The sequence below is a fragment of the Aythya fuligula genome, chromosome 7, assembly GCF_009819795.1.
Source record: "Aythya fuligula isolate bAytFul2 chromosome 7, bAytFul2.pri, whole genome shotgun sequence".
Taxonomy (NCBI): domain Eukaryota; kingdom Metazoa; phylum Chordata; class Aves; order Anseriformes; family Anatidae; genus Aythya; species Aythya fuligula.
The window spans coordinates 27027333-27054710 of record NC_045565.1 but is presented as its reverse complement, the minus strand read 5'-3'; the positions used below and the strand labels follow the sequence as shown (position 1 = coordinate 27054710).

The 27378-nt window shown below is 40.5% G+C and overlaps 1 protein-coding gene across 5 annotated transcripts in view; it reads right to left on the bottom strand.

The window, feature by feature from the left end:
• Positions 1 to 27378, bottom strand: part of ADD3 (adducin 3) — a 98058-nt gene that overhangs the window by 50492 nt on the left and 20188 nt on the right. For 3 of the 5 annotated variants that reach the window (XM_032190763.1, XM_032190769.1, XM_032190764.1), the window contains exon 2: positions 12809 to 12854. The gene's annotated coding sequence lies outside the window, so the exon portion shown is untranslated. Of the gene's footprint in view, positions 1 to 12808; positions 12855 to 13140; positions 13159 to 19388; positions 19516 to 27378 lie in introns of those variants that run through there. The other 2 variants (XM_032190765.1, XM_032190766.1) reach the window with 2 other exon arrangements.

Here is a 27378-nt window from a genome sequence, read left to right as displayed (position 1 = left end):
ATGGTGGATTTTAAAACAAGAGCCTACTCAGTAAATTATTGCAATTCACACAGCAACACAGGCAGCACACTTTGGCATGTGTTTTTCCAGGCTTCTCACTAACTTCAGAGGTATCGATCCCCTCCAGAAGCTGTATTACATACTGATTTTCTGCACTGCGACACAAAGCGGTATGAAACGAGCGCAGAGCAGCTACCAAGCAAACAGCAAGATCTGGCAATGGTGGTGCGAATGTGGACGTACAGCTAAAATATGCTGCGAGAAAATGTCACCAGCACAAACAAGCTTGCAGAATATCAAGTGCAGGAGCTGATAACATAACAAGTGCTGAGTGAAAATACATCTGATTCCTTAAAAAAAATATAAATCACCAAAGATGTCAACATGCGGGGAAGAGAGCAGAAGGAATGGAGATGGGAGGAGGAATGGGAAACAGTAATTTACATTTTATTGTATTTTGTGATCAAAATACAGGTTTACTTGGTTAGGAAAATGTATTTCCGTGAAGGCTACTATAAAGCAAATAACCTTAAGAGGAAATGGGGCTTAACAAGCTCCATAAAAAATTTTTAAAGCAACTATAACACTTTCCCCCTTGTTCCCCATAAATGCTTGGAGCTAACGTACATCTTGAAGACCAAATTTTCTGTATTTTGTTATTGCTGTCATGAGAGGATAAATGAGCCAAAGAGTCAGCAAATGCATTAAACAGCTCACACTTCTGGACCTCAACAAGGTATTAAAATCTTTCTATTACACTGTTAGTATGACACGTAAATAAGCAAAGTGATGCTTTCTATCAGAAATTCTTTAAAAGTCCGCAGTGAAAGCTGAGTTAAAGCAAAAACAAAACCCACACATCCATCAGCCCATTACAAACATCCTGTTACACTGTTTGGTAAAGGCTAATTTAAACCCAGCCCCCTTATACCACAGCTAGATATTCTGGGGTTGAATTGCTACAATGAATGGCAAGCATGGAACATTATAAATGGCGGTGAAGATGAAAGGGTTGCTGAATACTTTTCTGAAGCATGCAGGTTTAGCAGCACCCACCTACAAGCATATGCTTTCTTCCATATGACACAACGCGTGCAAGAAAACAACAGTGCTAACTTGATGTTTAAGGTTTTTAAAAGACTAGAATAAATGTATCTGCAAATGCATCTCCCCAAGGCCTACAAAAAACAGGTTTCATCAAAGAAAAAGGCTCAGTAGAAGGAACCTGACCTCTTTTGTGACTTTTCCCCATTTTACGATTCCTTGGTACAAAACTGGTACAGAGCTGGTACATGGAGAGGGCCTTTCTTCTTGTCTAGTAAACTTGTTTTACTTTAGAGCTATCTCACCACTGTTATGGTATTAAAATTTTACACAGATCAACGTTCAGCTCTTTTTTCAGTTACTTATCTTTTCAAATATCATCAGCAACTTTATATACAGTTGAAATGCAAATCCTTCCTGCTCATGGTGATAAGCAGCTGAAAAAAATCCTCATGGCAGACAGCCTTATTGCTCTGTGCAACTGTTTACTTTTTCAAGGGAGATGTCATGAGAACAAGTGTATCAAGCATATCTTCCTTGTAATCAGGTATTTTTCTCTTTTGCAGAAAATGTAAAGTTCATTAAATGTCTACTTTCTCTTTCAGATCATGAATTCATACACATACAATGACCTAGCAGGAAAAAAATGATGTTTGAATCTATTACAAATTTTTTAACACATAAAAAACGCTTTCAGTCTACACACAAAGTTAGACATCTCAAAGAGGCTGCATCCATGGAAGAGCTAGCACAAAGCCAGAATTAGTCCCAAGAATTTTTTTTTTATTTTTTATTTTTTTAAACTCTTGTACCAGATACAAGGAAGACACTATACCTTATTCATTACGTATCCTCTTACCAAGAAGCAAGATCAGCAGTAACATTTACAAAAAGCCACAGGCATCCAGCCTGACTCATTCCAATCACATCTGAAGACAGCAGAAATTTCAGACTTGGCAGATTTCGTAGGACTCTACTGACCATGCCGCATCCACCACTCACCACAAAGCAAGTTTTACCTACATCTTGCGGTCAGGACTTGACCAAAAGCGAGCAAACACATCTAAATATAGGTTTGCAGTCACATACTATGACCACATATAGGATATTTAAAGTACTCAATATAATACAGTTTATTTCTATCCACTTCTTCTTATGATCTAATTATTCATTGACATCCACGGGTTTTACACAAAGTTATGCTGTGGTATGGCATTAAACTTCTGGTTATTAAGTATGTATATTCTTTGCAGAGAAACATGATTGCAGAATAAATAATTGCGCTTTTGCATTTTAAGATACTGTCAGTTTCAATTCTACAGGCTGAAGGAGCAGACAAGAACCAGCAAATTGCACGTCCACCATAAGACTGAAGAGCATCAACCTATTTGAAGTGTACACGTTCACTTTTCCCAAACCACACAATAAATGATATATGCCCACATATTTACCAATTCTGTGGGGTTTATTTATTTGTAATGATACATACCAACTCACCTGTATAGACTCGCTGGCCTGTGGTACTTTGACTATTTCTGGAATGCTTTTAAGATACTGAAATTGTGTTTGCCTATTTCCATACCTCTGATCCTGAGGTAGCTTTAAGCAATGGATCTCAGTTGCTAGATCAGCGTTTTCACTTGGAGTTACCTTACAGTCTCTTGGGCAAATATTGTCTGCTCCTGGGCAATTAGCTACTTTTTTTCTTCTTCTCTCTTTTTTTTTAAAAAAAAAAAAAAAAAAAAAGAAAAAGATTTTAAGTCTCTTCTAACAACTTTTCGGTATGAAATCATTTCTCAAGATTCAACTGCAAAGTTCCTGCACGAAGACTTCCCAGGGAAGTCAACTTGCATACAAATCACCTAGCTTTCATTCTGCGCCTTATCTTCTCTGGGCTCTCCTTTCACACTTGGGCCATCCATCAGCTCTCCAGCCTGTCTGGCAGGACTTCCATTTCCTGCAAGTATCTGAAATGATTCAATATAAATGATTTATCATAGGCTCTCATGTCTTTAGTGAATTGTTTCTCAGAATATCTTTTGGCCAGCCTCATTATACTTTAAAATTTAATTTGAGAGAGGGTATTTTTTTTTTCCTTTTTATTTTCTTTGTTTGAACACAGCTTCAGCTTTTGAAAGATGTCTTCTTGTTTCAAATAGATTCCTTAACTCTGCCATAAAACCATCCTTGTCTCTTACAAATAAAAAGTGGCAAGAGCAGAAAAAAATGGAATATGACATATTTGATATAGGGCATGTATTTTATCCAACCTCTAATACGCTGCTTTACTACCTGTGAGATTCGATTTCCTTACAACCAGCTTCCTCATTTTCATCTATTTTTTTTTTTTTTTCCCTAAATTAAGAACTCTACCATATTGAACCTTCTGGTTATTTCTGCAAAGATGGTGAATTACAGTCTATAACAGCCACAGATACAACGTGAGACCAAGCACTTGAAATCACAGCCCATGAACACAGGATCAGATCAAACTGCTCCCTGTCCTGCAGGTTCTTTGATCAGCTGCACCCCAAAGCACCCTTTTGGCCCAAAATATCACTCTTTGTTTTGAGTGAGTGATGAGTGAGCAATACTAGCATTTTTCATTGTACAGAATTAGAAGTATAACTCATTACTGAAACAAATCCTCTGTTTCACCTTGAAGCTTTCTTCAACGTCCAGAAGCTGTCTATCAACAGTCACCTCTGCCTTGCAATTATGGGATTTCTTCCGACCATCAAGTTCTGACACATCTATGGCCTCGCTAAAAGACACACATCACCATTTTTAATTATTTCTTCCCACTGGCATTTTGTAAAACCTTCAGGTGGGAGAAGGCATTTATTTGGTCTATCTGTAGACTCTGTGCTCTTTGTCTCTCTCACTCTTCATCCCATCTGAGCTGATTTTTGCTAATCTGCACCTTTATCATTGGAAGATTATTCCCAATTTCACTCCTAGAAGGCAGGACACGCCAAGCTGACTTCACCAATAGCTGACTTCCTCTCCCCCTTAAGTTTGAAAACTTGTCCACGAGCTTCTAAAATGTCGAGTACCTTTTGTTGATTCCTTGTTGATTTAGCACGAGGTTGTCCTTCCTTTTTCAGATCTTTTGATTGAGTTTTTCCTCCTATTCATAATTGAACAAAAGCCTCTTTTCTCCATGCTTTTTCACAACCACAAACCAAATGTGTCTCTGCCTCAGCAAACAGTTCATACACGATCCTGGGAACACCTCAGACCACTTCCCCAAGGGTTCCTGCATACATTTGACTTTTGAAACTCTGTCCTACCTGTACTGCTGGTCCCTGGCTCCTTCCGAGACCTTCAGAAAGATCTGTTGAGTTGCCTCCTGAGGTCTAGGATCATTGCAACCACAGGTCTTCCTTCTCCCTAGCACACCTGATAACCAACTCACCCACTGTAGCCTGACTTGTCTTTAATTTGGATGTGACTTACCAGTTACCCTGCTTCTACTTAAATTATTTGTCCCAATTACATATCTTAATCGCAACTGCTTACATGGAAAACAATGGAAGCACTGGTGTGTACATGGCAGGGAGCACAAGTGTGCAGGGAGCCGCTTCAGCCACAGTTCGAGTATCTTTGCAAAAAATGACTAAATCTGTCTACTATTGGAGCTATCCAATTTTCAAAGCTCCACTTCAGTTCAGCACCTCTTTACCCTTGCCATACTGATTGCAAGTACTAATTTAAAGAGAACATCATTACACAATTCCAGCTGTGCTTCTGTAAATTATGAGCTCAACCCCAATGGCCAGGGACTAAACACCCTGATGAAGGTGTTTTTGCAGTAATTCAAGTGTTTAGGGATAAGTAAACTAATTATCAGTTGTGGAATTTAAATATGATCACTGAAGGATGAAACTACTACTGACAAAAAGGACATATTAAATGTTTTTCTCTGCCTTGCTGTACTGGATGAACAATTCCTGCTGTACTCACTTCAAAGATGACAAGGTCATTTTTACAAGAACTGCCAAGATCATGATCAAATAAATTCGTGAAGATACCCTAATGTACAGTTTATAGTTCTAAAAAAGCAACAGGAAGTTAGTTTCGACTTTAAAAGCTTACTGGAAACGGCAGGTTAAAGAAATAAAATTAAAAACAACACTGATAAGCCAAAAGTATAATATTTCCAGCCTTATTTCTCCCACAGATTACTTCTGTCTACTAAAAATATTAGCATTGCATTCACCTGTTCATATTGATAGGTCTATCCACGAAGTGCTTGCAATATTCTAATTAGCTACAGGGTCCTGTGAAAGTCTCAAAGCTATGCAAAATTTAAAAATATCTTCACATCTTACCAACTCTTGCTCTTGGGTTTTACTCTGGAAAGACTGTAATGGGCACACCGGTGTTTGTGTCAGACACGGAAAAGTCTCGAAAAGGCTTCAACTAGCAGAGGTGGGAGGCTGACATGGGAACTGTCAATAGAATTTGCTATACTAGAGTCCAGTTACCAACGTCCTGAAAGCAACACTGATATTTTCTGAGGCTACTTCCTCCTGCAAGCTTGAGACTGGTATCAACAGGCTTCCTCCTTTAAGAGCATTCATAAACTTACCTCCTTCTGCTCCTTCACAGGAGCATGCCAGTGCTCCTAATATCATTTATTCACAATTTTATAACCAGCCTTGTAACTCTTGTGGTTTTTATTATTTTTTATACTTTTTTTTTTTTTAAATAAGGATCACATATCCAAAGAATGCAAACAATGTAAACAAAGGGGCTTGTTTTGCTGCTCAGTAATTACATTTGGGGTCTTGGACTGCTTTAGCTTAGAAGAACTAACTTAACCTTAATTTGCAGCCTACATCAAGTATAATGGGTCTATGACATCCTTACAGTTAAGCACAGACCTAAGATCAAAACAAACAGATTTGATTCATCAATCGTAAGTCATCATTTTTATGCTAACCTTAATTCAGCAGCATGGATAAATTATACTTAAAATCCAAAGTTCGAATTGCAGTTAATTCCAAACACCCATATAGATAAACCTCAATCTGAATGGTTTGATGCAAAATCCTGTGTTTGCTTCTCCATACGGAAGCATTGACACCACGCAATAGCAGCAACTGTTGACCACTAAAAATGATTCCATAATACAGACTGAGCATAAAAAATGGACTCACACTCACTTTACATCAGAGATATTTTTCCCCCCATCCTCTCTTCACCAAGACTCTCATCAGCTTAAAGATAACACAAGACAAGTCACGTTTCCTAGCACCCTGTGCTGATAACAAGCAGAGGCTACAGCCTTGGAAAAACTCAGCTAACAGCACAGGCCCTTTAGGAGCAGAATTAAGAGAGCCTCAGCTGCAAACCGCTCGACTGGCATTGTTTTACCCTGATATGCCGGGGTACACACTAAACCATGTCTTAAAACTCGGTCCACATTTAACAAAGTTGAATGCAAGATGTTCTCTGTGAAGAGTGACTGCTCGTTCGCAGAATGACAGAGCCCTCCTGTTGTTACAACTGAACTGTTGGGAAGTAAATCCAGCTTCAGCTGAGGCGCAACAAAAAGCAGAGTGTTTATTAAACTGACTTTCTAAATATCAACATTTGCTAAGAAGGTCAGCGGTACTATATACAGTGCAATGCACAAAGGGAAAAGAATAATCCTAAAAAGACAGGCTGTTGTTGAAATTATTAAATCAGTATCGAGTGGATGGAAGTTTTAAGGCTTATAATTATTTTGGAAAAAGTTCAACTTTTAAACACTCATTCTTCATTCATTCCACTCAGCTTATGAATAAAGCCAAACCAGACTGGGTTGCTAAAAAACAACCCAACAATCTCCACTGTAAGTCACAATGATGAGCTGATACATATCTAGCAACATTTTTTTATGCTCATAAAAAGATACGGTATTTTTAAGCCATCAAGTACAGGCTTGCTCCTGGACTAAGGAGCATTTTAAAAAATAAGCGTGGTGTGGCTGAGATAGGGTGACATTTAAATTTCATTAATAGTTATAATGCTAGCAAAATGGAATGATTTTACCTTTTGGAAACAGTATCTAGATCTGTCTTTTTTCAGTTATAAGCCTATTGATTTAACGTATGCCAATCTGCAATGCTGAATGAAAATTTTCAGCTTCAATTCCAGCATCACATAGAAACAGCTGAAAATCTGATCAGCATGTCACAAGCTAGTAATTATATCACCTCATTTTTCCAGAGCTGGTCTTCATTAATTCATCATTAACAGGATAAGATAACACAGTCTGTGCTACTAACTTTTAACAGCCTGCTCTCATCAACTGAAAAAGCAGAAAACCAACAAGTTTGTTCAAAATAGTTTTTTTGTTTTGGTTTGGTTTTTTGTTTTGTTGTTGTTGCTTGGTGCAATCCAGAGCTCCACTGCTTCCCTCCCACTGCTCGGCTGCATTCCCTCCCTGCAATTCCCTCTGGAAACGACAGCCAGGCTCCCCCGATCCCAGTGCAATCGGATACTTTCCATTCATGCTGTCCTCTTCCTCTTCCCGCCTAGCATGAAACTGCTTTATTGCACAGCCCAAGGAATTTGACAGGGAATGAGATATAGAAACTTATCAGCTGCCAGAAAACTGCTTCCAAGATAGGGGCATAGGAAAGGGAAGGGGAAAAGAGTGGTGAGCCATCCAGAGCTCTTCAACACCTTCCAGGTACTTGTGGAAAAAAAGCGCAGTGCCCATGGTTCAGGATTTTAACTTACTGAAAATAATGCCTTTGAAAGACATATTGTCTTTTTCCTAAGTCCACAACAGGAATACTATCTAAAGAAATCCTGCACAAAGCCTAGATCAGCTACTAAGACTTTAGAAGGCTGCATGAATTTGGTTGTCTTCCTTGCAACCATGGATTGCGGACACAGCAGCAATTCTAGAAGTACCCTGGGTTGATGCTTTCTCCTCTTGTACTTTAAAAGCTTCCTCAGCCTCCACTGTTAAAGCTTTTCTCTTACAGCTTTCCACTGCAGTGAGAGGGGGGTTAAGTTTAGCCAAGTCTTGCCAGAACAACTTTGACATTGGATCTCTTAAGACAGAAAATCTTCAGCTTGGTGCTGAAGAAAGAACCAGCTCCTACTTTTTAAATGGCAATTCCTGTTGAAGCTGATGTTTCTCAAAGACCTAAATCACACAATCTTTTCATACGTGTAATAAAGCAACAGGAACTACATACAAAAGAAGTGCTTTTTCATGAGAAAGGCAACAACTGCAGAACGGTCGAACAGGATCTCCCTTTGTCTTTTTTATATTCTCTTTGATTACTTTAGCTTGCACAATATATATCCCACACCGCGTTTCATTTGTTTACGAGTATCTGGGCAGAGCTCCAGCGCTTTGATGCAAGCGGTCAGAGGGAACAGCTGAGTTCAGCGTGAGCGCTGCCACCAGCGGGGAGGGCTGGAGAGGTGGAGGAGGTACAGCACCAGCATCACGTCCAGCACAGCACGTGGCTGCCACCAGCCAAGCAACAGGGACCGAGCTCCAAAACGTTTCTTCAGCTGAACGGGAAAGCAGTCCAACAAGTGAGGAGCTCCAGTTCCAGAGAAGTACAGAAAATACAGTTGTCTTCACGCCCCATACAGATCTCTTTTTCCATTCTAAGTGGAAAAAAATGCAGACTGCAGACACAGTATGAACAAATATTACTGTCAGCAACTACAAATATTTAGTGAGAAGGTTAACCCAAAAGACTTTCCTGCTCTGAAACCTCTCATGCTAAAAAAAAAATAAAATATCTTCAAATTGATTCATGGCAGAGAATGAGACATTCCGATTACAACATTATTTTATGTGCGCAAGCCCAACTGCATGTTTAGTTTTGTTTCTGTTAATGGACTGACCAAGTAACTTATTTTCGCAAATATTTATTGGGAAGGGTCATTTAAGGCAGAGCTGCACTTGTACCCATATCCTGCTTCATTATTCACGCAGATATGACTATCAAGCCGCTGCTGTTTGAAGAGCCCTACCTGGGAAGTGGCCCAGATGACAAAAGTGCCCAAACCAAGGAGGCTCACCCTGGGCTCAGCACTCAGTGGGGACAAGAAAGTCACACTGAGCAGGAGGACCCCAGGCCTCTGAGATCCTACGGTACAGCTGGGAACTGATGGAAGGAGGTGATCAAGCTTTTCACATTGGCCTGAAATGGCACGTATCCAGCAGTAAGCACTTATTAAGCAGTTTCCATTGCTCCAGCCTGGGAAGGGGTGAGGTTAAATGGATTTTGAGTCAATGGTCGTCACAACTGCTGGCCTGGGAGGGTGAGGGCTGGTAGGAAAATGGAGATCATGCTTTGCAATGTAAGAGACAGATGAGTCAAAAGATGTACGAGTCAGAAGTTGTGTTGGGTGAAAAAAAGCACTCAAGTACATGCTTAAAATAACCCCACGAGCAACATCTAGTCCCTGTGTGGGCTCTGAAGGCCCAGGGCTCAACAGCACAAAGCCCGTAGCAGCCGGGTTAGAGGCACAACCTTCACCTGCACCGTCACAGTCACCCTGCAGACAGGGCCTGGACCATGAGTGAAACTGAGACACAATAGACTGATACTTAGGGAGGTTAGAGACAAAAAGTTTGGTCAGCTCCAACTTCGGTAATAAACAGAAATGTTTCGGTAGTTGTCCTAGCCTGCCCTGCATTGACTTCTTCCTCAGTGCTGGGTGTAAGGTGATTTTAGAGCTTTAATTTCTAGCAAAACTAGCAATGCCACTTAGAGCCTAGAAACACGCTTCTTATGAGACAGACTGAAAAAGCATAAAACCCCCACAGATTCACAAGCATCTGCCCTTCCTCACAAGGACCATGCATGCAGAGGTGAGCAGGCAGCCCAAAAGTTAAGGATCAACTCCCAGTTTTATCTGACCAGGTTAAATGCTTCTGGGGATTGCTGCTGGCCTCTCTGCACTTCAGGGCCAGGATGACTTTCTTTTCTTTTCTTTTCAAACAAAAAAAGCAATTTAGGCAAGAAATTTGAACACAGATTTACATTCATCTTCCATCTGACTATATTTTTGTACTGTTTGCTTTTAGCTCGATCCCCAAACAAAGCAGGAAATAAGAAGCTGTGTTCTCCTACTGCTACAAGGCGGTGCACCAGCCTGGAGTTATTGAGCAAACCCATAAGCCCCCCAGGTTACATTCTTCCTGCACCTGCCGCCTTGCCTTTCAAGTGAGCCCTGCTCTTATTAAAAGGATCAGAGGCTGTCCTCAGGCATCCCCTTTCTTTGAAGCAGCAGCCCCAGCTCCATTTTAAGGAAAGGACCGCTTGGTTCAGACCTTTGCAAAACAGCACGACAGGTTTAAACAATTACTGAAGACAGTGCATTTGGATTCCAAGCTCCTCTTGCTCAGTCTCTAGTTTTAAAAATAATATTTTTCTTTCTGCTAGGGCACTCCTGAAATAAGTGCTCCAAACAGCAATGATCCAAAAGGCATTATGGAAAAAAAAAAAAAAATCAAAGCTGTGACATGGGTTATCAATAAAGAATCTCGTCCCACATGGAAAAATGAGAAATATTTGTTATTTTTCAGCAATCAGAAAGACAGTGGTGAATCCTGACAGCTTCAGACAGAAGGGAATAATAGCTCCTGGGATATGTTACCCAAATGAGCAGCAGCAGAGAAGGGAGAAGGATCCTATAGTTTCCTTTAAAACCGAGTGATTAGCAGTGTTTCCTTAAACTGCTGGGAAAGTCTGCAGCCTGGAGCCAGCCACATGTTACTTATCAATGCTTCGAATGCAGGGCTAGTAAAGAAAGACCATGTCTGGTTCCTTTTGCAATAGGGAAAATCTCTTTTGAAGTCTTTTAGAGGGACTGACGAGGGAGAAAGTGTCAGGAAAAGGATCTGACAGGTTTTGCACAGTCAGGGGCAAGAAGACGTCTGGAATAAAATCTCTTGTCTAAATTGGGCAAGGAGATAGAAACCTCTCCTTCAGCATGGAGACGCCAGATAAAAACGTCTGAGGCTCGCCTGTATCTCTTTTCCAGTTGCACACAAATTCCTTCCCGTGCTTTCTGCCAGCTCCTGTCTTACCCAGAGCCTGGGGGCGCCTGCGCTGGGGAGCACAGCGCCTACGGCACAGACAGACAGCCTGCCGAGCCCCTGGGAACTGCTGGAGCTTTGAACACCCCAGGTACCATAGAAGGCCTTGCTTAAAAAGGTGGAAGAGAGCAAAGAAGGGACTCCTTAGTCCCTCAGCATTTCTTGAAATAAAAGGTACCTCCAATGAATACGCTGATGATGCCACGGCTTCACTGCTCTGGGACAGGATTTCTCTGTGTTGCCAGTTCTGTGCCAGCAACTAAGCAGAGCAATTTTGCACCGCCTGCCATGTAAGTGTAATCACCCACTGGCAGGCCAAGAACTGGACACCTTTCATTTTTACCAGCACTGTAGGCTGCTCTGCCCTTCTCTCAGCTTCCCACCCTCTGCGGACACCACTCAAAAGGAAAACACACGTTATTTTTTCCCCAATCACAAAGCCAAAACAAATGCTTGATGTAATCATTCTCTAAAAACTCTATTGGAAGTAGAAATTTGAGAGATTACTTCTGTATGAACCGTACTCTTGCCTGTATCAGACTTTTGTATGTGGCGCATGAACAACCTACACAGCTATAAATACATTCACCTAGCATAAACTCCTGCACAGGGCAGAAAGCTGCAGAGCTCACTACAACAGCATTCCTAAGTAGCAATTTCACGTATTCTTATGGGAAGAAGACAGCTTTGTATCTCAGCACTATTCAGTTTGAAGAGCATGGAAGGATGCAGTAAGCTCTTACTTAAAAAATGTCTGCTTTACATTTTGACTTCTTCCTTGCTTCTGCCTCAGCCCTGCATTTGCAAGGTGTTCCTGTGCTTCTGTCGAAGAAATTATGTTCCAACTAAACGTATAATCAATGGACAGAAATAACTTTGTTGTACTCTTTCATCTCCAGTTTCTTCTTTATGCACATGAATTTATTTGGGAAGAAGAAATTCAATAACATCTGCTATGGCTCTATCTGCTTATCCACTCCCCTCTCTTTCCAAAATCATGACAAATAAAGGAGATAAACTTTCTCCAACTAAAAAAAAAAAAAAAAAAAGAAAGGAAATCCATAAAGCATTGTGAGAATGTTTGCTGCCTATTATTATGAAAGTGAGGAACACAATATTGTATATCCTAGCCATAGCACAGTAACACTTGTAAGTCAAAATAGAAGTGTCTGGAAAAGGTATAAAAACTGAAGAGTTCCTAACTTGTAAAATATCAGCTACTGCTCAGCTTTTGCAGACTTCATACTCCTCCTTTTGCAGCTTTAGGAATCATACAAGTAACAGTTAAATAAAGTGCTGAATTTTGTTAATTACCGTGACGAAGGGCCAAGCTGCAAGCATTGCCTTTGCTCAGCTGGGATGGTTGGACCAGTGGGCAGCACCCAGCTGGAGGCCATCTTGCTGCCCATGCACATAGGAAGCTCTGTGTGCCCTTAAAGCAAGTGTTAGGCAGTGCTGTGCAGGCTCCAGCACTCATCCCAAAGCTAATGCACAGCTTCTCCCCACAAAAGTATTTTACACAACCGTAGTGAGATTAAAAAGCACAGATAAAAACCACAATTGCTTCAATAAAGCCACTTTAAAGTGGCAGCTTGCTAATTCAGTTATCCCCCACCCCCCAATTAAAATCATTACACTAAATGACCAGCAAGAACACAGCCAAGAATTCACGTAATAAAATGTTTTGGGTACCTTGATTTTTTTCCACAGCTCTCCTTGCTCTATTAATGCAGTTGACCTGTAAAGTAGAAAAAAAGATTAATGACTTGTGGTAGGCTTTTCAGTATTACTGGAATATGCTGTACACTTAAAACTTTAGAAATCATTAACACAACATTAGGTTTCTTGAACTCTTTTTCAGAATATTTAATTTAATTATGTTTTACTTTGATACCATACAATGCATTCTTCATTAAAATAATAAATCTCAGCACAGGGAAGTCTCATTTAAGAGTGCCTGGGTGGGGAACCCAGCCATGTGCCTCATGCACAGCGGGCTGCAAACAGAAACCAAACCCAGCTACCTGCTGAATTTTGTAAAATAACCCCCATATTCTGTAATTCCTCCCCAAGCCAGCAGCTGAACTTCAGAGCAGCCAAATGCCTGCTGAGCTGCTGGGCGGGCAGACCCTGACCAGGGTGGGAAGCAGGAGAAAGAGAAGCACAATCACGAACACAATTCCCCTCTTTGAAGGCAGGCAGCTTCATAGCTGCTGGCATGCAAAGTTCACACGGCAACCACCGCCTCTCCCTGACCCCTTCCTACCACCGAGCAGCTATGGGTTTCCCTCTCGCCTTCATCTTTTAACATGAAAGTAAAACGAGTAAATAAAATAGCGATTGTTTGCTTCTATCATCTTTTGTCTTCTCAGTCTTTGAGCATAAACTGTCTCCAGTCAAACCCAACAAAATCTATTTCCATCACCTTCCCTTTTCCCTTAACCACTCCTCTGAGGAAAAACAATTATTTCCTGGTGGATGGAGGCCAGGCTCCTTGATTTCATACACGCATACAGAACACGTGCTTTTATTAATTTTAATTAAAAAGATCGACTCATCGTATATTAGACTTTTTATGCCTTGTGACATTGAGCTCTACCGTCAGGCACAGATGGTGCTTCTTTCTAACCAGCTAACCATTTGTATTTATCTAAATTGAAACAAATTTAACCATCACCAGCTTCGCCTTGTTACTCCTGCAGGAGTTGAACACTGTATCCTCAAGCATTACAGGTTTGGTCTTCTGAGTACATACAAGTACTTCAACAGTTTCAACACTTCGGTCTAGCCCTTTCTCCTTTACTGAAGTGTGTGGATTATCCAGTGCTGTTGTGGTTTCAACTTCACAGAACTGACTTCAAAGAAGAAGTGCACAAAAAGTAAGTAGAACGATACAAAACTAATGTAAGGCACTGCTGTCACAAGATATTCACAGTCTACTTTCCCTACATTACTGTGTTAGAGAAAGCTAGTTCCCCACTCACTAGAAAAATAAACGTTGCAAAAAGAAACTCTGGCGTTGTTTTCAGCCAGTTTGCACTCAGGAGCAAAGGACGTGCTGGCACTCAGCATTACCCCAGGTAAGCAGCCACCACTGGAATTCCCCTGCCTTCAAGGACAGCAGGAGCATGAGCTGGGGGCAGGCCTGGGGCATGTTTGCTCCTCACCGAGCGCACCCAGGGACCCATGGCAGCGGCTGGGGAGGGCAGGGGACACGGGCTGGCACCAAAAAGCACCACGTTACAGCCAGAGCACTCCACAGCAGCAGGAATTTAGACACTTGAACGTGGCCATTTATTCTTGGCATGAGTACGGTTTATTTTTCATCTACTTCACGCTGCTGGAGATAAGGGAATGCTATTTCTATGTGAGCTCCTGATCAGTTATTTTAAGCGTAGCTGTCACCGGCAAGAGGAGATGTTGTGTTGCAGGCTGGCAGCTGCTCTGTTAGACCTCAGTGCCCTCCTCGGCTCCGTCAGCCCAGGGCCCAGTGGCCCTTATGGTGGTGGTCAGCATGTTTTAGTCCCCTGGAGTCCACAGTACCCACCATGGGGCCAGTGCAAGCCCTGGCAAGCAGTGGCCAGGCTGTGCCCCTACCTTGGAGGCCAGAGACCCCACAATGGTCAGCAGAAGGCAGCAGGAAGGAAGACCGCTAGAGCCATTACGCTAGAAATGGCACAAGCCCCTGAGCAGACGCTTTTCCTGCTGCTTGTCACCAGCTCTTTGCTACCAGCCATTTCTTCCCCTTCACATCCCTGCTCCTCAGTAGCACTGCACGCATTTTCATAATCTCTTCCCCTCTCCCCAGTTTAAAATTCCCATAATCAAACAAAGAAAACCCTCAACAACTGTAACAGTACCACAACATTGGTGTCATGTCCTAATTCACTCTGCTTAATCGATCAGGGTCTTCTCATCCCACCCTACCACTCCCGCGGCATGGTTGAGAAACCCTCTGGTGTAGGCACTGACCAGCAGTTGGCTTCGCTGAGCTTAGCACCGCTTAAGACATGCATGAAGCTTTCTTCACTAGAGTAAAGATTAATTAAATGCCTCTACAGCCAAAATGAAATTGCACATCTAATACCGAAGGATGTAGATCATATCAAGGACAGGGGGAAAAATATCTGCAAAAGGACTAAGAGTCATACAGTAAACATCATCTCAAAGCCAGCTCTCAATTCAGGGAAAATGAAGACATTCTTGGATGAATGGGCTAGGAAGAGAGATTGATTTTAACTTGAGATATGACAGCGGTAAGACAAATATTGAACATGAGCAGCTTCAGAAATTTGGAATACATCTGAATGAATGCATATGTCAAAAATTAGACATATTACACAAATCCTAACAGGATATTGAAAACACAAGTACACATTAAATGTTAGAAGCCTTCAGCCTGCAAGACAAATGGATTTGTGTGTCAAAGATGCCATTTCTCTTCTCGAGAATTAAAGTGAAAGCCACTTGGTTATTTGAGAGCTTTCCCCTGCTCACTCAGAGAAAGAAGTAATGTTTTAGAGCTGCATCCAGAAAGTATGAGTAATCACAATGATGGATAGTAAAGGAACTGATGGGATATCCCAAAGAAACATCCTCTGGAATGAAAATATAATCTTCAACTACTCACATTATAATGGTTGATCAGCGCATATTAAGAAAATACACTTCTGGTTTGAATCCAAACCTTGAGTGTAGAAAGCAAAGCCCTAGTAAATATTTAAGAGAATTTTGAGTTCTGAACTGAAGAGCTGGCAACTTCCCCCCCCCCCCTTTTTTTTTAAATAACAAACAAAACCATCAAAAGATTGTGCAACTCTAAAAGAGCCCTTAAGGAAACAATTGGGAATTTTTCATAACATGGTATTTCCTTATACCACTGACCACAGGAATGCAAACAGTTCCACCAAACAGAGATTTCTTCATAGGAAACAACTGACAATCTAACCATGTTTCCATCTTTTCCACTCTCAGCTCTCAGCATACAAAATAGATGACATAATAGGATACAGAAGTGGTGTACAATCACTATCAGGGCCATGAGACTTCTCTACTTAAAGCTCAGCAACTGAGAGGTATACACAAATATACTTCCAGAAGGTTAGAGAGAGAACTTCGGTTGTATTATTGAGCATCATTGCCTAATGATTATTATTTTTTTTAATTGCAATTTCTACTCCTTTGTTGGATTTCACCAAAATATACCTCTCTCAACCAGAAACCCCAAACCTCAACTCTATTATCAGTAAAAAGACTCAGTCCTGCAGCATTCCCTGACAGCAAGATGGGGAATGCCAGTGAGGAGCTTTGCTATGAAAACCTGGGTGGTTACTTGAACAGTGGATGAAAAAAGCACTAATGGTAGTATACCCCTCGCACCCTATACAGTATCTCCTACGTTAGCCTAATGAATAGATTTCCGCTACAACTTCTCAGTTCACAGTTGTTTCAATAAAGCTTATCACCACTACAAATCATCCCTGAAGGAAGCCAAAAAAAAAGCATATGGGAATGTGCAATGGCACTTCCAGTACTAGAGATCTACTGGCCTTCAGACCCTGTGTGATGATAGCAAGCATCAGAGACACTCCAAGGGAAATGCAAGACAGGCCTCACAAAAGGACTAGATTTTCTTGACAGCTAATTAACAAGTTACTCTATCATGGAAAAAGCAATTAACACCCTGTGCTGAGCTTCATGTAGAGAAGAGAGAAAAAGAGGAGAAATGAACATAAGCAGTGATAAAACCAGAGAGTATCATCAGAATTCAGAAAGGTACCAGGAATGCAAAGAGGTACTGATCATCACCACCCTGACAAATATCTGTCATCACAAATTTGCAACTCAATTAAGTGAAGATTTTAATCAGGGCTACAACTGAATTTAATTTCTCTCCACTGCAGCTGAAGGAAAGCAAGTGGAAAAAGTCATAAAAACAGAACAAAAACAAAATGTGCTACAAAGAGCCCAAATTATTTTCAGAAGGAAAAAAACAAAGCAAACAAAACTCATGAAAGACAGAAAGCTTGATGTTTTTAGTGCGCCAGACAAGTCAACTCAAGAAGTTTGGATGGTATGAAGACAGACAAATGCCTCAACTTCAGACAGAGATGTTAGAAGAATTTGCTTGTGTAGGAGGATTATTACACCAGTACTCAAGAAATCCACTCTTAGAATGACAAGATTGGAAATTTTGGAATGCCCCATTTTTGAATTAAACAGATCATGGAAAAAAATGCTCAATGCTTCTCAGAAAGGAGGAAGGGATATGGCTCTGTCATCCAAGGAGGCCCACAGGGCCAGGGAAGACATCTCCACACGAAACACCAAGCATGGCCTTCTTTAAGGAGTTACGACAGTCCCAGCTCACAGCTGGGGAAGGGAATGCTCCCTCTTCTTTTCAGTTATAGTATCAGCTTTACCCTTCAGAGAAGGCCTAAAACACAAAACCCAGACCTCTATTGTGAGTGTTAATAGATGAAATAAGGATTACAGAGTCCCTGGGGATTTTAGAAAACCCCGTCCATTGTCAGCATGCTGCTCCTTCAGCCTCCACCAGGCCCTTCATTGCTCACAGAACCCACAATGTAGATATTCTGTGGGGGGATGAACATCAAGGAGAACATCAAAGACACTCAATGTTCAACATTTCTATGACTCATCAGTTTTAGTTCAGAGCTGCCTGGAGCACTAAGTGACTACTACCCTCAATCTACCAAAAAGGGCCTCTGGTCTTAGATAGCTCACCTTCTCTGAAGTTACAAACACATGAGTACTCCCTTCCTTTTTAGTTGATGCTGAAGATCTAAACGTAAAGTATAAAAAAAAAAGCAACTTGGCTTAATGACAAATAGTACAGCAAAAAATGTTTCTCTAGTCATTACCTTAATTAGATAGCAAAATAAAACATCAGCTGATATGTTGAAGTCTGTACTGAGATTTAGAAGACTACTCGAAAGCTATTTTTTTAGTTTTATTACTCTCAGTAACACAGAGGAAAATGAACACTAAAAGCTTTTCAATTTAATCTTACTGATGATGCTATACAGAGAACTACCCTGTGCTTTGACTACCCAAACTATGCAGATTGTAAGGCAAGGCAGTATTTAGAATATACCGCATATTTCCACAATTAGAGCAGAGTAGTATCAAGCTATGCCAGAAATGATTTGCTGGTTCTGATTAAAAACACACAGTTCATTTTTATTTTTTCCTACAGTTGCTGCACCAAGATGCATGACCAGAACAGCAAGAAACTACAGAGCAGAGTCCATGTAACACTGCTACTCAGGCTGAGCTTTCACTACTGTCAGTGCAAGCTTTAGCATGAGAAAGTAGAACTTGATTTTAGACAAACGTGACAAAGCTATTTAAGAATTTTTAAAAGGCTTAAATTATGAATTCTGGCTCAGCTAAATACATGTAAATATGAAAATGCTAATTCAGATTTCCCTTACTGTTTGTTTGTTACTCCATTTACCTCGGATCCCACTATAAAAGGCTCAGTGCTCAGCAATTCAGTGTTATAAAGAATACAGCTGCAGCCTAGAATCTATTTTAATTACTAACCATGTTCAAGCAAGTTTGCAAAGATCTTTTCAGGTAGGGTATTTTAAGCACTGCATTATTACTTAAACTTAGTTGATATAAATGCAGTCCAAGTAGTGAAAAGTGGCAGTTTCAGAAATCACCTGAATGGACTTAAGGGTCTGGATGACAGGCACAGCTCTGTAACAGGCGTCCTGCCTGGCCTTGGGAAAATCATTTGAGCATTGCATACCTCTGCCCTGCCTCGCCCCCTTGAAACAAGGTGAAATCCTGACTGAAAGCAGGATTAGTCAAGCTCTATTCATTCACACTTGTGAATATAGTGCATCTCTTTCAGTGACTAGTATTTCAAAACAGACAAAATACAAGTGCTCACTGTTGGCTTCAAGGTCTGTCAAGGGGAGGTGGACTATGCTCCCTCATCCTTAATTACAAAAAAAGAAAAAGCTACACACAATACACACAAAATTTTTCAGTTGTCCCCAAGGTTTGGGTAATCATCACCAAAAAGCCATCTAGCATTTTCCAACTGCTATTTAAAGCCCCTGCCTACCCACCTTGCATCCTGATCTTATTTTCACAGCTTTCTTTGTCCTGTACCACATATATTCTGATATTATGACTCTTTAGACTTTAAATCTCTATTGGAAAAAAAAATATATCTTAAATTCTTAAAAAGAAAAGAAGATACAAATGTGAAAGCCCAACATGATTCCTCTCCTACCTTTTGCTATTCCAGGTTTCCTGCTTTCTTCTTGTCCCTGAGACTGAATGGACTGAATTTCCACCAGTCTTTCAGTGTCAACTCCAACTCATTAGCTTTTGCTACAGTCTCATTATGACCACCAGATTTCATCTACTAATATGCTGCACTGCACACTTTAAAAATTGTTCTTGGCTTCTCACCAGAAGCTATCCACCCCAACCACTCCTACCTAGTGGTTTCCAGGACCCTACTCTCAGCAGTGCACAGTTGCTCAAAAATGTCAAGAGTGCTAGAAGCGTGAGGAAATCCCACCCTCCACCCTTCGCAGGTCCGTCCTTTCGTTCTTTGCTCCAACTCCTGCATTCAGTTTTCAATGCACTTACAACAACTTTATCATTGGTCCTCTTCTGCTATTGCCATGTGTGCTCTTGTCACGAGAACTGCCTATCAGCATTCCTTAGACTAACCTCCTATGCCTGGGAATCACAAATATACTAGTTTGCTCCTAGGAACCAGCCCTGCACTTATTTAGTCCTTTTTTATTCTCAGCCCAACACGTCCTCTGCAGCATCCTCACCTCAAGGAAGGCATGGACATTTCAGGGAGCCAGACTTCTGCCCCTGTGTCTGACATGTGATAATAAGACCAGGACCCTGGTATGTGCATTTGACACGCTGTTCTCATTAGACTTGCACAGAAAAAAACACACTTAAACATTTGCCGTTACAGTACTGGTACAGCAATAATGGTCTGCCCAAGGATAAAAAGCAATGCAAAGTCTGTAGGGAATCTTTTCATACTTTATTTTTTTATTTTTTTTTAAAGTATCAATAAGATCCAACACATTCTCACGTTAGATGTCATTTCAGAGCATGATTTTTGCAAACTGTCTTTGATGTTTTACTGCAGAAAACACCCATTCAGGATGTCTTTACTAGGAAATGATGCGATGCCTGCTAACTCGATGCTTGGACCACCTACGTAGCCATTGATTCCTTTCTAATCCCATCTTTTCCTTTCATATCATGTTCTTATTTTTAAGTCATCAAATCTACAGCAACCCTACACCTGCTCCAGCACGCAGATTTCTCCTCCAGCTCTGATGTGAAAGTGTTTACCCCCATTGTACCTCAGCAGCATTACTACTGAGCGGTTCCAGCAAGGTTACTGTGATTGCACATCTCACTCTGAGACTGTCCGAACTTGTCTCCTACCACACCCAAAACCAGAAAGAGAAAAGAGGAAAGGAAAAGGAAGCCCTGCAGCCACAGACTGGAGGGAAGCCTTTCCCCACACCCCACAGAGTGACTGAGTGCATGGCACAGCCTGCGTGCCTGGTGGTAGACGAGCTGAACACATTTCACAATGTAAACTTCAAGTGTCTGGTGCTATTTTATTCCAGTAATAATTTCTGGATAAAGTCATAGCTGGATTTGTAACAACAGCACTGCTGCAAAGGTAATAACAGTGTGCACACAGTTCTTTAGATCTTTTTCCTCAGCTACAAAGTACCAAAACACTCATTTGTTGAAACAAACCGTATTTGGAAGTTAAACAAATGATAACTTTAAAACTGACCATCTCCACTGCTGAAAGAAAACCAAAAGAAAAACTGCTTTTATCCATTTTCTTCCTACTTTCTGATAAACAAACAGAAACTTTGCCTCTTCATACACTTTCATTTAACCACTATCATGAAAGGCTCAATCCAGCCCCAAACCTCAGGAAGAACTATACTTTTTTTTTTTTTTTTTTTTTTTTTTTTTTAAAAGTCTGTAACTGCATTTTCATCTTTCACTTGTTCACCTCTGACTTCTACAAAGCTTAATTCATCCAACCTCCACCCTAACCCCTGGGAGCATCTTGTACTTTCCAGCCATCTGGACTGTATTTACTTTACTAAGAAGTTAAATTTGTTCCTGAACAAAGAAAACCCCTTACTATCTTCCTGTCATGTCTGCACAGTTATTTTCTAAGTTCTTATTTTCTCAGAAAAAATTATGCCCTCTGGGAAGCTCTCACAATCTTTTCTGTGAGCTCTACTGGGATCATACAACTTCTTCATACACCCTTTTCTAGGGCTGCTTTTTTTTTTTTTTTTTTTTTTTTTTTTTTTTTTTTAAGAAATTTGTATTTTTTCCCCTCGGTTTTCAATCCCTCTGCACAAGAGCCCTTACAAACAGCACTGAACCTCACACACAATAGAGCAGAACGATGGCAGCTGTAGCAAAGCATTCAAAAACCAAATTCACTCAAGTGAAAGTGACAGTTCTGCAAATGAAATCAGCTGTTGCCAAAACATGATCAGAAACAAGTTTTAAAAGCAACACAGACTGAGATTTACTTTCGGAGCCCTACCTACTTCAAGGGCCTTCTGCCACAAGCACCACACTGTGACCCTGTCCCAGCGCTCAGACGCCCACACGTCGATGGAGACTTGCAAAAGTCTCCCCAACTGGTTTTTAAGCATCAGCCACATGTTCTTAAAAACCGCCTGCTTTTTCTGTTTTTATCTGTGCTGCTGTAAAATTCTTCCCTTTTAGTACTTTTTATAAGCCTATTTTTCAAGGCACACTATCTTTTTCTATCAAAGGTAGCCAGCTACAGCTTATCATTAAAAGCTATTTTGCAGCTTTCCTCTACCCCTCTTGACAGGCACGAGAAATCTGCATTAAGTTTCAATGAAAGCCAGACCAGCCCCTTTGTTACTGACAAAATTCATGAAAGCCATCAGCAGCACATAAAAGGCAGCTAGCTAGCTTTATAATTGGGAATTGAAGGTTCCTGATGCTTTGTGATGCTTGACTCAAACATCTGATTCATTTGAAAACTTAATTTAATGAACTAATTTAATGGCTGTGATAAGGGAAAAATGTTAACATATAACTATACGGTAACAGAAATTAGGAAATACATACTGAAAGAAAAACACCTCCAGGGGTGACTGCTTAAAGAGAACTACCTGCTGCTGTTTATTTTCTGGTCGAGCTCGCAAATGTAATTCAAAACAAGTGACCCTTCAGAGGAATAATGATTTTTAATGAGCACGTCAAGTATTTTCTTATCTCTTCAACGGCTCTTCTGGAATACCAGGGAGTAGGAGCTCAATTACGAACGTGCAGGAGGCTGCATACCACAGTAAATTCGTTAGAGTAGAAAATGCACATTGTATAAAGAAAACAATGAATTAGAAATGCAACTCAACACGTCCACGTGAGAAATGACTACTGAAATAATTCACCAAAATACCACCACACATAAAATAATGCAAAATAGAAAGTTAATATTTCGCATCAAACTCTGTGGCCACACAAATGCTTGGGCCAGCAGTACTAAGAGGCAGAAACACTTCCCTTGCCAACGTTTACCTCTTCCATGTCTATGAAGCTAAGGCTTTAATGCCACATTCACAAAAACCCAAACATGCTGCTTCTTCGCAGTTGCTGTTTCCAATTTCTGGACTGATTCAACAGTATCCCTTTCCAGTTTTTTCCTCCTCATCTCCAAAACCCACAAAGGGCCACCAGTATGAATAAACATGTTTTGTCATTAAAATCAGCTGAAACTCAGTGAAGATGCAACACATCTCTGTTTTTGGGAAGCATTGTTATGTTATTTATCAGAAACAAAACCCCGGGAGATCTGTTACCAATTGAGCAATATCTCCATTAACGAAGACATTTTTTCCCCCTCTTGTATGATTTCAAGCTGTTCAAATTTTCCCTAAAATTTGTAATTTTTTCTTTTAGAAGTGAAGACATGGACTTGAATAAATCAGACAACTGCATTGCCTTTTCTCAAGACACGAGCTGAATGTTTCATGCAAGACACAAAGAATGTTTTGCTTCAAGCAAGGACATCTCACAACTTTATCAAATGAATGGCAATCACAGCTTAAGTGCACTCTGTTCTTTAATGCATCTAAGTTGGAAAATGATCTGTAAGAGAAGATCAACTGCATTGTCCACAAAGAACCAAGGACCAATACATCTGCATTTAGTGTGCATCCACTTGATTGTGTGTTTCTAGAGGAAAGGATGCAAAGCAACTTGATTTTCAGTCCACAGCTATGGTATGAAATTAGTTTCTACAGAAATCTGACAGAATCTGAGGGAATTTTGCTTTTGAGCTGCTTCTGCAGTGAACAGCATCAGCTGCAGAAGGCACACGAAGCAAAATCCCTCCAAACTGATTGAGGAATTGAATGCTGAGCATCCTGCAGAAGTAATCTGCAGTTCCAGCCCAGCACTTCACACAGCCAGCTCCTCCGCGTGTGCCACCGGTTCTGTGTGACTGCTGAAACATCCGACTGCCCACATTTCTGAAACATCTGACTACCCACATATCACGGTTCCTCTTTCACAAGGAAAGAATATTTTTCACCAGCGAGGCAGAAAATGTTTCTTTCCAGGAACTCCAGGAAGGACAAGTGAAAGGCGCTGCCCTCCAGGAGGGATTTCCAGGCTGTGAGCCCTGAGCCACCTTCCTGTGTGGTGGGAGTATCCAAACCCCCTGCCAGAGGGACCTGTGGTGGCTCTGGGTGCTCTTGGCACACTGGGGACACCAGGAGCCCCTCGCCACAGCAGGAAAGCCAGGCAGGCCCACGGTGCTGCTGCAGGCCAGCACAACCAGAATCCCTTGGAGAATTTAAAAACTTCAGAGGTATGCGGTGCACTTCCGAAATTTTAAAATGAAACATTCCTTCCTTCCACCAAGCACCCACACCACGAGTGGTTAGCAGCAGGTGCTACAGCATGCACGGGTCTGCCGGAGGCACAGCAAGTCCTGTTACCCAATATCCCCAACACACGGCATGGCAGCTTCTCCGCAGGGTATATACAGGGTTTTTTAAAAAGTTACCTCAAATTCACATTTCCAGGTAAGTTCAGGTCTCCTCTCCATTCAATACAAAGTGCACAGAGAACTCAAAATAAAATCTTTCTAAAGCAGTTTCAATAAAGGCACTAGCAAGGCTAATTTGAACTCCAGAGAGAAGGCATCAGGTCCTGCTCCAGCTTCTCCTCGTGCCATACAAGCTGTGTTGGCTGGGGCAGAGATTTTCACACAGATGACTACTTCTCAAAAGGAAAATATCAATATACCTTAAGGCATCAGCATTAAGAACTACTGCCAAGTGTTTGCCCAAAGACCAACAGTCCAGGGATTTACAGACATGGTCTGAAATCCTGGGTATGTTACCACAGGCCACGATATTTTCCGCACTCAACTCCAATGCAGACTGTATTTCAATGCCCATCTTAAAAAAATAAAGGAATGTATTTTAGGCACAAAAAGCTTCAAAATAAATCCTTTTGACCAACCTCCCAAAATAGTTATTCAAATGATGTTTTAAAATGCACAGATCATTATTACTTCAGATTTATAAACCCCAGCACATGTACTATGAAAGAAAAAAGAAAGTAAATGCTTAATTACACACATTGAATAATCCAGATAATGGCCTGTCACACACATCATTCTGAATGCAAAGTAGAATGGTGTTTTTAGCCGTAAACACAGTGCAAAATAACTTTGTTATTTCCCTTGGCAAGAACACAATTCTTTAAGATATATTTCTGTTCTCAGCGGTAGATATACATACAGATAGACACACATATATTTGGCTTTTTTGCCTTTTAAGTTTTGAAGCCTTTCCTTACAAAACATACCCTTTAAGATATGATTATTCATCTCTACTGAAATATTTCCTCAAATAGAATAACATAGCCATTTATTGCCTTGATAAAAAAAAAAACAAACTAACAAAAAAAACAACAAAAACAACAACAAAACACACACTAGAAGCAACAACTTTCTTTTTGCCAAATTACTGATGTTCAAGATAACTGTGATTGTTTTCTGTTGTGAAATTGTCTATAAAGGAAGGCTGCACTCAAAAATCCCTGAGATGAGAGGCACTTACTGCTTTGGAGAGGGGAAGAAAGGAATACCCACAGCAAAGAACCCATGCCTTACACAACAAGAACCAGGCAGAAACAGAGACGTACAAAAGAAAGGCCTAAAGCTGAGCAGGTACCATCAGATGAGTGCACCCAGATCGGCAGTATCAGGAAGGCAGCATGAACGACAGCTGCCCTCTTTGTATCTGGCACTGAACAATTCTTTATGCTATTGCCTATGGTATAAAACTAAACTGCACAGGTTAGGACACATTCCAAGTCAACATTATTAAGGAGAGATTGTTCTTTTCTATTATTTGAAATTTCTTGAGTTGTGTAACTATCTTATAAAAAACACAAATAAAGAACTTCAGTGTCTACATGATGACAGTAGTTGTTTCAAATATAAAAGTAACAAGACTTCTATTTGCTCTATGATACAGAAGTCTTAGCTTTTTTTCCTCCCCACTGCCAAGCTTTAGTTTCTAACAACTACTGCCACTTACAAGAAATACAGAAGATAATAAATTCCAAGCTGAAAATTACCTAGTTTTAAGGTGTGAGGAAACACTATAAAATAGTAATAGAGGAAAATAAATGCAGAGTTTCTTAAATGAAAGATAGTTGGAACAGATCTAGGGTCATTCAATTAAAATACTGCTGCTGCACAGTTCTGTCTGGTTGATATCACCAAGTCGAGACGAAAGACAGATCCTGTCAGATACTGCTGCAAAAGCCATTATAACAAAGTCTAACTGATGCAATCCTGGTTTGTCATTCACCATAGGGATTCCAGATTTCCAAAGGAGAAAAGGGGAAAAAAAAAAAAAAAAAAGGACCATTAGAACTGTATGTAAGTGGTACAGTCAATTTACAGAAGATTTGAACAATAATAATACCCCAATTTGCTTACTTTCATAGGACAAATCCCTACTTTGATGAATGTCTGCAAAGCACAAAGCTTCAGAAGATTTTTCAGAAGATTGCTCAATTAGTTTAACTTATTTTGCCACCAAAAGCTAAAGGAAATTCTTACGTTTTGACTCAGGAAGAGCCTTCATTTCACAATACGCATATTATTGTCCAAGTCCCATAACTCTAACTCCAAGTCAGTATGAACATCGCAGTTTAACATATATCTAGTATTCTTGAAAATGTGAGTTACATTTTCAAGACTGGGGTACAAGAACATGTCTTGCTAACGTTTCTTTCCCCCTTCAGAAAGAAAGTTTTCTGTTTTTATTCAGTTATGAGACAATGCATTATTTGCAGCTTAGTCAAGCTGACTCACTTATAACCCAGGCTTCTCCATCACACTTCTAACAAAGCTGTTTTGGGAAGGAATTATATTTCCTTTTTCAAAACTGCAAGTCAAAATGGTACTCAAGTGTACAGTAAGAACAATACATATGCACATTATTGCTAAACAAAAAGGATGCTATTTAGTTTTATATGTTCCTCCCCCAAGAAAGGTGGGATGAGGCCTAGTTTGGTTTAAAGATCTCCTCTCAGCCCCAAAATTGAATCCAACCATGCAGGCCTCCTCCTCCTCGCCTCTCAATAGCCACCATTCTAATGGGATCCTTAACTTCTGTTATGAGGATTTATTGTGCACACTATGATCCCTTCAACAGAAATTACTTAAAAAGACGAAGAACACATGCACTGATCAAACAGAGCACTCCATGAAGTGGCAATGTAATGCTGCACAAGATATACATCACAGGCCAACACCATTTACTGAGTTCAAGTATAAAATAAAATAGCACTACAAGAGTGTAACATTTCCTGACTATTCACATCTCAGTGAATTTACACAAGCCCTTACTAGTCTTTGCAAATCACTCACTTCCACTGCTAAGCCAGCTAAACTCAAAAGACAAAATGAATACAGTTGTTTTCATACGCTGCTTTTAAAAGCTTGCCATATTAATAACTTGTACATCGAATTCAGTTACAAAAAAAAGAGCAACACTGGGATAGAATTAATTGACATTTCAACTTGAGTGTGACTACTGAATATTCTCTTCAATGATTCCAGTCTAATCCTAAGGTTTTATTTAAATTTTTCTTTTTACTATTCTATAGCATTATCTGCTTGTTAGATT